At 42.5% G+C, this 12,201-nt stretch overlaps 1 long non-coding RNA gene across 1 annotated transcript; it reads left to right on the top strand.

Annotated features, from left to right (window-relative positions):
- The first annotated feature begins 1,996 nt into the window (after window positions 1-1,996).
- Window positions 1,997-11,538, top strand: LOC115615239. The gene is made up of 3 exons (XR_003993991.1): window positions 1,997-2,107; window positions 5,778-6,022; window positions 11,451-11,538. It is a non-coding gene; the product is annotated as an uncharacterized LOC115615239 (long non-coding RNA).
- Window positions 11,539-12,201: the final 663 nt, after the last annotated feature.

Consider the following 12,201-nt stretch of genomic DNA (forward strand, 5'->3'; position numbering starts at 1 on the left):
AGAGACAAGTAGTAACTGAAAGTCTACCCGATGGAGAAAGGTTGCCAGTAGCTCGCTGTGCATACTGCAAGTCATGTCCTCACAGCTAAGCCTGAGATTTCTAGATCTCACTGAATTTCAGAGCTCTTTATTTCATGGTGTCTACTTGCGTTGCATTCATCTGGTCCCCATTTCAGGTTCTTGTACCTGCTCACAGTTTAACTGCTCCATTCCTGCTTGAGGGCCCCAGGCGGGAGCTTGTGTTTGCTCCTCAGATCTACAGTTGCCACCCAGCATGGGGTTGTCTTCCATCGGTCCCATGGATATATTTGCAGGGTGGCAAGCGTTTGCCCCTGGTCTGAGATGACAGCTATGACCATCATCTGTTGCATGGGAATCTACTATGCTGGAACTTAAAAAACATAGATATGGGAAGATGGAGGCAGATACGGGAATTGTTCCTTCAAAGTAAAGAAACACTGCTGTGACATCTTGTGTTGCTGTTTTCTGGCCTGTTAGACTTGTGTGAGGAAGCAGAAAGCTTGTCATTCTGTGGAGCTGGTGGTTTGGTACACATCACCAACCACTTAGCCTCTTAAAATATGAAATGCTGCAAATGCTCCATCTGCAAAAGCCATAGCGCATATGATTGGCAAGGCTGTTCTGAGAGGTTGAATGGAGCCAGATGAGGGTAACCTGAGATCCTCACTATAAGCCTCTTGATTCAGAACCACATTTGATCGATGTTTACACTCGATGTGTGGTACAAATAGGTTTGAGGGGAATGCCATAACTCTGTTTAGATTGTGCTGTTCAGCTGTTGGCATTAGGTTGTGTGGTTGAGACTTACAGTCGTCTTGCATCAGCTGTACTGCCTTTAAATTAGCTGAAGGAGAATTCTAAGGAGAGTTTCTCTGACACTGTTCTGTTTTAAATGATATGCTCAAAATGTTAAATGTTCTTGACTATTCCTGTTTGACATGAAAACGACACAAGGTGCCAATGTGACACTTCACAGTCAGTTGATAGTGGGAGAAGAATCCCACCTCAGCTTGTCATTTTGTTGGTGTGGGAGCAATTGTGTCTTGTAGTCTGAGTAGCTTTATTTTATTTTATTTTAGAAACAAAAGTAAAATACCTACAGGATAACTTCAGTGTTGCAGAAACAAACAGCAACAAAAAATACCAGTAACACAGAAACTGAAGCAGCAGTTGTTTCTTAGTGCTGGTAGGTAGTTGGGCAATATCTAGAAAACAAGCTATTAGAGCTTCTTGCCTTTGTGAACTACAGCCTTCTGCCTCAGGAACGCCTGTATTCCCAAATGCTTTTCTGTCTGTTATAACAAATAATGTGGGCATATGATTCGAGCCTTGAGACTTGAAGGATGCAAGCATGTACCAGAAATGAGGCATGTGTATGGGTTTTGCTGAGTAAGGGTGCCCTAGTCAGGTATTTAAATTTTAAATGCACTGGGGCCTTAACTCATAAAGTAGGCAAATTCCAACCTAGACAGCAGTGAGAGGAATAAACATTAAAGCTCAAAACAAACTGTTATCAAAGTAGCTCTTCAGACTATGTATAATTGCACTTTCAGATGGGGAGAGCATCTTTAAAATCTTTTCACAGTAGCTAAGAGCTTGTACATAAGCTTTCATGAGAGGCATTACAGATGTCTGCGGATATTATATAAACAGTAGCCTGTTTGCAACAGTTTATAAACTTAAATATTTTATAAGAAAATCCTGAACATTTAACTTGCCTTGTGTTTTTTCTATACCAATAAAAACACCATTTTTATCAAGAGATGCTGGAAAACCTGACTAATAATGTGACACTTGGTTATAAACTAGGAGGAAAGTTCACTGGTCTAGAATTAATAAGGTGTGTAATCTGTACAAGAATTTCTACACTACAGGGGGAAGCAGCTCTCTTTGCTTGCTTTTGTGTAAAGATGCATGCAGTTCATGAGAATGTTCTCTGATCTGTCTTTATGTCTCTGTAGCTAAAGAGGTTTCAGTTGTTTCCAGCTGGAAATTGCTTGGAAAATGAAGACACGTGTGTGAATATGTGTAACAGCAGGAGAAATGTTGCAGCTCTCCATGATTTGTAAACCTGGAAGATTTGTAGGTAAGGTCTTTTATTCTTGGTTTTCCCCAGAACACAGCAACCCATCTATGGTTTAATTTCATTTGCAAGGCCGAGTGAGTATTTTTCCACTCCCAAATTTGCATAACAGTTGGTCACTTAGAAGAATGAACAACATCTGAGATTTCCATTTTGAATTATTTAGGAATCTGCCTTTACTCAGTGTACAAGGATGTCCTGAAATGACCTGCCTGCACTAGGTGTGAAAGAATTATCTTCTCATCCCCTAAAAGGAGACCACAACATTAACTGCAGGATTCTGAGTTACAGGATATTTGTACCTCTTAATTCTCGAGGAATCATGGAACTGGTTTTGCTTAATGAAAGATCATGTGTATTGAAGGGGAAATTCCTTTCAGATCTGCACAGACTTCAGGTTAAAGGTTTGTACTGGCCAAAAGTGGTGACTAGGGTAAGCTGAAAATGGTGGCCAAGAAAATGCATGCTCTGGGATAACTGATGTGGTTGATGTGGCCAGATCTCACGTGTGTCAAGATTAATTCCTTGGTGGCTTACAGCTCTTTCCTCTCTACACTAGCATAAACAGTTTAAAAAATAAGGTTAGCATTTGTGCCATCTACAGAGCAAATAGTGCCAGCCCGAGCTATGCAACTTGTGTGTGTGTGGTTGTGCTTTTCCTATAGCTTGAACAGGGACATGGATTCCTTAAAGCACAGAAATGTCAGAAAATCTATCCCCACACTTGTGCCTACAGCTTTAAGTGTTTTGCAATTAGTTCTTTCCTATGATTGTATTTCTGTATTTCTATTTTGAATCATTCAGGAAGCCATCCAGTCTGCTTTGTTCAATGAGTGTATCAGGCCACCTCTAAGTCATGAGGCTACAAAGGGTGAGAGAGAGTTCTTTCCCCCCACCAATTCTTTTTATCTATTTATGTTTTAGCAAGGTTTACTACTTCCAGTTAGCAAGTTGGAAGCTGAGACGCTAAATGGCTTGGCCAAGGTCATACAGGAAATTTAGGATGGAGCACCAAACATACGATTGCTACTGCCCAAACTGCTGGACATCCTTCTTAATTTCCAGTCTTTTCTGGCACTGCTACCAACTTTCCTCAACCACGTTTTACCTCTTTCCCCCTGCTTTGTAAATAAAGTGAACCTTGCGAGGTAACGTACCAAAACAATCAATAGGTACATAGTAATTTCCTCGTCCAGTTTCACTTCTCTTTCATTTCACAACTTGTCCACCAACAACTTTATTCCTTGCTTGGAGCACTTTACTGAATCATTTCTATGCAAAAGTATCTGTTAGCACTTCGCTAAGCCTCAGAGTGAACATCTTTGATCCACCCATTTCAAGATTAGATGGATGACAGAACCCAAACTCCAGATCCAAAAACATCCATGTTTTGGAGGTATATTCAAAGCCTAAGTGTGGATTTGGCTCTCAACACAGTTACTTTGAACTGGCTTCAGATCTAAATACTGTGTCCTGTAACATCTCTGTTTCTAGTACAAAATCTTGTGTTCCTATCTCTGTGAGAGCTCTTGGCCTTGATGAGTGCCTCAGTACACTTTGTGTGGGAAATGGCACCTACTGATCCTCACAAGCTTCATACAGATGGTGTTCATGTGCAGTGGGGTTTTTTAATGATTGGTTATTTATTACTTACCTGGAGGCCTAGAGAATTTGGCATTTTGACAGAAGTAAGTGTGCAAGAAATCCCGGCGTTGCGTGCTGTTCTCATTGTGCTCTCCCCTCCCTCTTGCCTGTTTTTCCATGTGGGATGTGCAAATGCTTTCCACTTCCTAGAAATCAAATCACCACTCCTCCCTATTTTTCTCTTGTCCCCATATGATGAGAACATTGTATGTTTGAGGTTTTTTTTCCCCATGGATAGGAAAGCCAGGGCGAGCTTGGTGCTGTGGTCTTTTGCACTAACAGCACTTCAGTGGCAATTCACTCTTTCCAGGGAATTATTCTAGATTTATTCACCACAAAGCATCCAACCATAACAACTCAGTAATTTTAAGGCCTAAGGAAAAAATGTAACAAGATGTTCAGAAATTTTGGTCTGGGATAATTGGGAGTTGTTTATATCCTTGTGCTGCTGATTATGTTGTCATATACCACCATTACTGGTGTCCTCAGGAACAGGATTATCATTGCTTGGAAACAAAGCCTTCATTTTAACCACTTAAATGCTGGTTAACGTAGCTAATAAACGGGAGGAAAACCACTCCCCTGCTGTTACTGGATCTATCAGATGCTCAAAAGTCACAGTGATGAGGGTTGAATAAACAGAGAGATGGATAAATGAAACATACTCACTGAAACGATGAGGGCACTGCAGTTTTTCTTTAGAATATTTAGGGTGGTCCTCCCCACTGCACAGCCAAATACAGCTCTTACTCTTCCTGGGTTTGAAAATAACTTTGTGTGCATTCAGATCATACCAAGCTTTCCAAGCTCTATCTTCCTTGGGTTTTATGCCCTCTAATTATTTGTGTGTGAATCTGGATTTCACATCTCTGGCTCGCTGAAATTCCAGGACTACTCATGAAGTCTGATGGATGCTGCCTGTAATGGAAATGTGTTGTAGAAGAGACGGGGCTTGACAGTACTGCTTCTCCTCAGGATCCCTGTGACAGCTGGAATTGTACCCTGCTATCCCACTGGAAAGGATTTTACTGAACGGGCTGGAGCTAAATGCTTTTTACACTACTTAGTTAAAAAGAAGTGTACCTATAAATTACATTTACACTTGTAAGACTTTTTTAGCTTTCCAGAGTGGCATAGAGAAGCTTTCCTGTGAGTTTTGGGGGTTTTGTTGATTTGTTTTCTTGTGTGTGTGTGTGTGTTTTGTTGTTGTTGGTAGTTTTTTAAAGGCCCCGTCAATAATATGAATAATAAGTTCTGATGTTTTGCATTTATTTCCATCCTCTCTGAGGTTTTCAGCAGTACTTTCTCTGTGATTTCATGGGAACTGGGTCCTGGAAGCAGTAAGTTAGATGTCCTTTGTCAAGAGGAAGCATTGTCTGCACCCAGAATTATCGTAACTTTTAATTTAAAGTGCATCTTGATTTTTTTGGGGGGGGAAAAAACCTCAGTAACTGTAGAGAGGAAAACAAGCCATTTCCTCAGCTTGAACCTGCATAAATTAGTGGTAAAGTGTTGATCTCTAAACTCGAAGTTTCTGAACCATAAAATCTGTTTATTTCACCCTATAAACGAACATTTCAACTTCTATGGCTATTTAAGTTTAAAAGCTGTTAGAGAAGTGGGTGGGGAGAGAAGAAGCTTGAATCAGTAATTCAAGCTTGCAATACAATCTTCATCTACTGCATAGCTTGCATAGAAATCCCCTTCAATGTGGATTTTCTGTGCTTGTAGCAGTCCCACCATACAGGAAATATACAGTATATATTTCCAACATTATCCATAATTGTAGTAAAGCTTATAAAGCAACCCATTCCTCATGTATTCCTGATGATCTGCAATAACTGGATATTTTTAAGTATGCATTTAAAAAAGGAAAAACATAACAAGAGCTGGCAGAAATTAGCATCTGCAGTGGCTCTACAAAGGGAGTTTGGGGGAAGGTCTTTATTAACATGCTTTTACTGTAGGAACAGCAACAATGTTGACGGAAAACTTACGTACCTGTGTTTTCTTTATATCTGAATTCCAGGGATTTTTATGTTTTCCTGTGCTGTTGATTGCGCTGGGACTAATACCAAGACAATCGAGTACCTCCTTGGGTGGGCAGAACAAAAGTCACAGCACCCTCAGGAGAGAGACAGCGTGTGATGAGGAGGGACGGCTTCGTGCGGGAGACAGGGCAGAGATGGAGGAAACCTGGGTCCTGCTGCAGCACCCTTCCCGCTACCCTGAAGAAAGCAGAGAGGGTGCTGCTTCAAATGTGCTGCTTCAAATGTGAGTGCTTGTCCTTTGTCCCAGGGTGGCGCACAGGGATGGAGGCTTCTTGCACAGGCTGTGATGCTCATTCACACACACACATGCAGCCGTTTGCAACCAGAAGCCCTGCTACAGCAGTCACCTTTGGTGAAGGGGAAGAGAGATCTAGATTCTCTCTCTGCAAAATGGGTAGAAAATTGTCAACACTTTGACATGCTGTGCTTCACTTGAGCTGTGCAGGCCCTTTCTGTACTAACGATCCCTGAACTTGCAGTACCTTGCTAAAAATAGTTCAAAGCGTAGCCGTGAGTTCCCTGGACTGTTCTCCTACCAGTTTTGTATTATTCGACTCACCATTCCTTTGAAAGTATTCATCCTTCCCCTCGTAAAACTTAAATCAGCTCATTCCTTGGTCCAAGAGTTGACATCATTATGATGTTACATCCTATGTAATGGTGTGAGACCTGGAAAAGCATTCACAGCAAAACCACGCGGTGAATTGGATTTGCAGTGCCCCAGCCCTTGCCTGCACTCTGATCTCCCTGCCACCCTCTGCATTTACTTGTACTTCTAAAACCTGTGTGGTTCCTGGAAATACCCCATGGTAACACACACTGCTGAGGAGCTATCAAGGGTCTTTTAAAATGTTCCCATTTTTCTTTCCATGACCCCATTTGTTTTACAATGTTTGTGAGAGCAAAAGTGATTGTTTTACCAAATTAGGCTGTTTTCTTGCCAGGAACAGTGGCTGGGATCTTGTTGACAGATTTGGAAAAGATTATTCTTTCAGTACCTTTTGAATGAATGTTTTAAGGATGTCTGCCATGTACTGTTTCCAAACTCAGACCACGTTTAACTGTTTATATATTATTCGGCGACAGGGACAAATTAGCACCTTTCATTTTCCTATCAAAATTAACACATCCCAGGTAGATGTTTCAAGAGCTACAGATCTCTTATTTAGAAATTAATGTAAGAAACTACTTAAATATGTTGAACCCCAAGTCTAGGCCCAAATAAAGTTTGGGAGTTTTGTTATTGTTTTCAGAGGCCTCAGAATTTTACCCATTTTGCTTACACTTCTGTTCTCTCATGTGTCTTTTATATAATAATCTTTTCTTTTTGATGGAAAGCTCTCTTCACAGTCTGCTCTGAAACCCATGTCTCATCCCTCTGGTCGAGGGCTTCTGCATGGGCATGAGAGGGGGGTTTTTATTTGGGTCCCCCCCCTCACCCCATTGTTTCATGCATAACTTGGCCTCTGCGTTGGCTTGTTCTTCCATCTTCCTCTGAGGCATCTGGAATTGGCCACAGCTAGAAATGGGCTAATGGTCAGGGTGCACAGATGCTTCTGGTGGTAGTTAGAAGCTCCTGAAGCTCAAGGCTGGTCTGTATTGCCCCTGGTCACATTAGCAGGGATTGCTGCAATTTGCTTTATTGCTGTGCCTCTCTCTAGTGAAGGACACAGCTTTCTCCCAAGGCGCTGATGGTGTTCAAGGCTTTTGGTCTTTTGTACTAAAAGTCTGAAGTTTGTTCTGAAGTCTGAGGTATTGGAGGTTCCTGGATGACTTGGTTTAGGTGGCTGTTGGAGTTGAAGTTCTGAGTTTAGCATGATGATTGCTGGGATGGCAGGGGTGAGATGATCCAGGCAGTGCATCTAGCCGTATGTTGCCATGGTGTTAGGGGATGCAATGCTGTATAGGGCCATTTTTGCTGTCACATAAAATGACTCTTTCAATCATTTGTGCTCATTGTAGCTGCTATGCAATGTAAGTATGTGAAGATTCATATTCTTTCGACCAGTTTTGTTCCGTGCAGATCTATTGCATTAACAGAAGAGAGACTAGGAATCTAAGTCAATATGTCTGTGTATTTCACTTTTCTGTCTGAGAATATTAAGGCCAGATTCTCATTTACACTAAGCCCACTTGCAATATTCTGGCAACATAAAGATGCCTTAGCAGGAATGTAAATTGAAGCCTCTTTATACTTTTAATAGTGTTTGTAGTTTCACTTGGCTGCAGTACAGGAATGACACATGTCTATACAAATGGCATTTGCCATCCTGTTGATGGCTGCTGATATTCTCTGTGCCTCTACCCCCTAACTAACTAAACCATGAGTCTGCTGCAGTCCCACCTTTCCAATCCCCTTAAAATGCGCTGCTTTCTTGAAACATCTAAACCAGGATTTAGGATTAAAGAGATTTTTCTGTCCTCCCTTCACCACGTGATCTCCCTTTATGGGTCTCTACTAAATGCCCAGTTCTGCAATGCACAGACAGATTATTCTTGTCATGTATGTTGCTTAAATTGAGGAGGAAGGTTCTTCATCTCAGCATGTTTGTACCATACAGAGCACCCTCTTCGTTTTTTGTATGAAGAAAAAGAAAATGTCTTGGGAGAAAACCTTTATTGCGGGGTCTTGGAGCAAGGAACTCACGTATTTTACACTAAATCCTTGCAGCTTTTACATCTTCAGGTCCATTTTCATTTCTTACCAATTAAGATCTTGTGTACCAGTGCTTCGTCTTTCAAATGGGAAGTATTGCCCTAGATAATCTTACAGGGACACAGCAAAAATGAAGAACGTTCAAAAGCCCAGCAGTTGAAACAGCGGAGTGAGGAACCTGAGGGACAAGGCTTGTAGAGGGGCCACATATGAACTATAGAGACTTAGGAAAAAATGTCATATCAGCATCTACCTAATATATTTCAGAGAAAATACTGCTTTAGTAATGCCTGAAAGAATGTTATAAGCATTTTGTTAGGCCTGTGGTTGTATTCTGATGGTAAGGTCGTGTGCTTTCCCACATGTTCAACAGTGCAGGGCTCAGAAAAGCCATGAAAAAAAAGGCTTCAAAAAGAACCCCAAATGAGTTTTTGTTTAGTTGTTTGGCTTGGGGGGAGGGGGTTAATAATTTTTAGTAAGTGATGACTTCAAAGTGCACAGCCTTAGACTGCCATAGAAACAAATGCAATGCTATTTTCCCTCATGGAAATCTGGAGCTCTCCAGTGGTTAAGTCCCTCATTCCTTCGTTTTCAGGGTCATAAGAGCTTGGTCCAAAACCTGTTTGTGGTTTAAGACTGACTGTTAGCAAGAGTATCAGTCGCTATTGATTTTAAGTAGAGGTATTACACATGGGGAGAATACAAGGAGAAGAAATGTCTCTAGCAAACTAAAATGGCAGGTTTTAGAGCTGCTAAGAAGACTGAGAGCTTAAAATAACTTACGTATTAAGAAAGCTTAAGGATCTCAGTGCAGGTGAAATGGCATAAGTCTTAAGAAATGCAAATATTTATAGGATTCTGTAATACAGTAAATGCATTCATAAAAACTAAGAGATGAATAGCCTCCCCATGTGTAATAAAGAATGTGACAGCACTCTGCAGATCTTCAGAGGGTGTAACATGTAGTGCAACAGCATTTCTGCAGAAAGCTCTTATCTCCTTTATGCTCTTAAGTCCTCCCTATATTCTTCCCATAGATGGTGCAAGTCTTCACCGCAACACTTTCTATCCAGAGCAGCTGTTCACTACATTCCTGCTTCCAAAACTCATTTGAGAGACTATTTTTCTGCATTTCTAGATTAAATATTCTTCCTGTGTCGATGGGTGACTCTGGAGGGATTGTCAGAGTGACTGATGAGATAAAGCCACCCTTTTTTTTGGGAGCAGCTTACATGAGGAGCATTGTACAGCCGAACGGGGCTGTTAGGATTCAGTCCGGTGCTGTCACCGAAGCTCAGCTGTCAGAGGCTGTTTACTCATCACACTGCATTGCTGTTTGCTGAAGGATAAAATATCCCACCCCCAAACAAACCCGTAACTCAAGGAGGAAGGCTGATGCTCCGCTGCGTACGGCCGCCCTCTGCGCGGAACCGGGGAGCCGCTCGCTAAGAGAGGCTTCTCCCGAGCGCTCACTAGCTGCCTGCTCGCCGCGCTGGCAGTGCCCGCGCTGCCGGGCCGGAGCCGCTGACAGGGGATGATGGAGTGCGTGCCGGCGCTGTACGCGGCCGCGGGTCACTGCCTCGCAACGTGAGAACAACCCGGCCCGAGCGCTAATGGCTTTCAGGTGTGCAGGCCGGGGCCTGTCAGGGCAGTCAAGGAATTAGCGCTTGGCACAAGGCACAGAGCCTCCCGGCTGCCAAGTTAAACACAAATGGGGCCTCGTGTAAATAAACAAGGGCAGAGTGAGCTTTTACTCGCACTAGATTGTGTGTCGGGCTCGTACGCACGCATCGGGACCATCGCCTGCACGCGCAGGCGGCAGCTCCCTCCGAGGGCAGCGGGGATGTGACAGCAGTGAAGGGGCAGCTCCGCAGCACCGCTGCTCATTGACAGGCAGCGGGGACCCGGCTCCTGCCCTGCTGGAGGCTGTTCAATCCGCTGCAGCACTGCTCTGTTCCTCGCTCCCTGTCCCACACAGATAGACAAGAGCTCACCCTGTGGGATGCTGCCTTCCTTACCTTGGAAACGCTCCTTCTGATCTCGCAGGGCAGGTCCCCTTCCAGCCCAGCACCCCAACTGTTACACACCCAGCCCTCTCCCCTGCACATCAAGATTAAATTGCTGCTTTGGCCTGGATTATGTTTTCCAGGCCAATATATTATGCCACCTCCGCACTCCTTTCCCTGCCCCATCTGGCTTCCATCCTACCCCCATAAAGATTATTAATATAGCCTGTTTCCAAACGATTTATTAGCAGGGGCCAAACTGGTGCCATTTCCCATTTTAGTAGAGCACTGAAAATAATCCTGAGGAGTGTGCCCAGCTATAAAAATGTACTTACACTGTCATATTTGCAGTTTCAAACATGCACCACTTGATAGTCTCAAAAGTGCTGTTTAATTGGGTTTTATGGGTTCTAATTAATTATACCATGTAAAAAAATTACTTGTCCCATTACAGCTCTCTGTGGTTTACTCTGAAGAGCAATGTAATTTAGAGATAAATTGTCCTTCTCTCTCCTCCTGCTCCATCTTTTCCCAGCGAGTTTCAGAAAGGTTTAATTCTCCGTAAACCCAGGAAGGAATCTGAGAGAAAGCGACGTTTTGTTCAGGGACACAACTCTTCCCAGTACCCATAAACAGCATCAACTGTGACTCAAAAAGGTTCCATGTTTCTTCTGCTGAATCAGGCTGGTGAAATTGTGAATAATCCTGCAATTTACCAAAGCTCAGGTCTGTGGTGGCTGTGATTTGCAAAGACCTGAACATGTTTGCAGCTTTATATGCTGCGGATTATCTCCTCTGATTACAGAAAGGGAAGAGTAAAGGAGGCTGAGCATCTGTGCAGGGTTTTTTTTGCTGGATGAAGGTCTAGATTTCTCTCCACGATCCTATATGAAAACAGTCTGATAAAAGATCTGGCTGCCTTTGTGGAGTTTTGGTGTGACTAGCAGCAGAGAAAACCTCTCAAGTTAACTTTCTGTGCTGTCTTACAGAATCATGAAGCCTGGATTATTCAGACAAATTCTGGGGCAGACTTCTGGCTTTTAAATGCTTCCTGGAATGACTTTGTGAAAAATGAGGAGCCAAGCAGGTACACTTGTGGTGTTTAAAATATGTTCTTATATTACATCCATCACCGTAATAAATTTGGTCTCATGAGGCAAAACATGAAATATAGTAGAACTAAAGTAGACAAGCATTGTATCTTGTAGTCTATGGCTTTATCGAGAAACTAGGGAGTCAGAGTATCAATTCGTGAGAAAAGACAGAGCAAAGAACCTCTTTAATTTGCCTTTTATAGGCAAATGCTACTTATTTCAGAAATGTCATGTTACATTTGAAATAATGTAAAGCTTTTGTGTGTGACGGATACCCCCAAAAACCTGCCCCAGGTCACTACTGTTACTCTTAGCACCAAAAGGTTATGATTCTTAATGTGACTGCCCAGGTGAGTGTTCACTGGATCACCAAGTTTGTTAGTCATGCTTCACTAATTTGCTTCTTTTCTAAAAGAAATAAGCAGCTTGTCAGTTGTTGGAAACTTGGACCATCCTGGGCGTCCAGATCAGTCTGCTTCCTGCTCTGGAGCAGGAGCAGTAAAAGCTGCCAACAAAAGGGAGAAATAACCACCAGTCACATGCATTACTCATCAATCTGAAAAGTAGCAAGATTAATACTAAGAACTGTTTTCACAAAGTAATCCTCTCCTGTAGTAAAACTAGTTAAAAGCTATTTTAGTGCATG

This window comes from Strigops habroptila, chromosome 13 (assembly GCF_004027225.2).
Source record: "Strigops habroptila isolate Jane chromosome 13, bStrHab1.2.pri, whole genome shotgun sequence".
In the NCBI taxonomy this organism is placed as follows: domain Eukaryota; kingdom Metazoa; phylum Chordata; class Aves; order Psittaciformes; family Psittacidae; genus Strigops; species Strigops habroptila.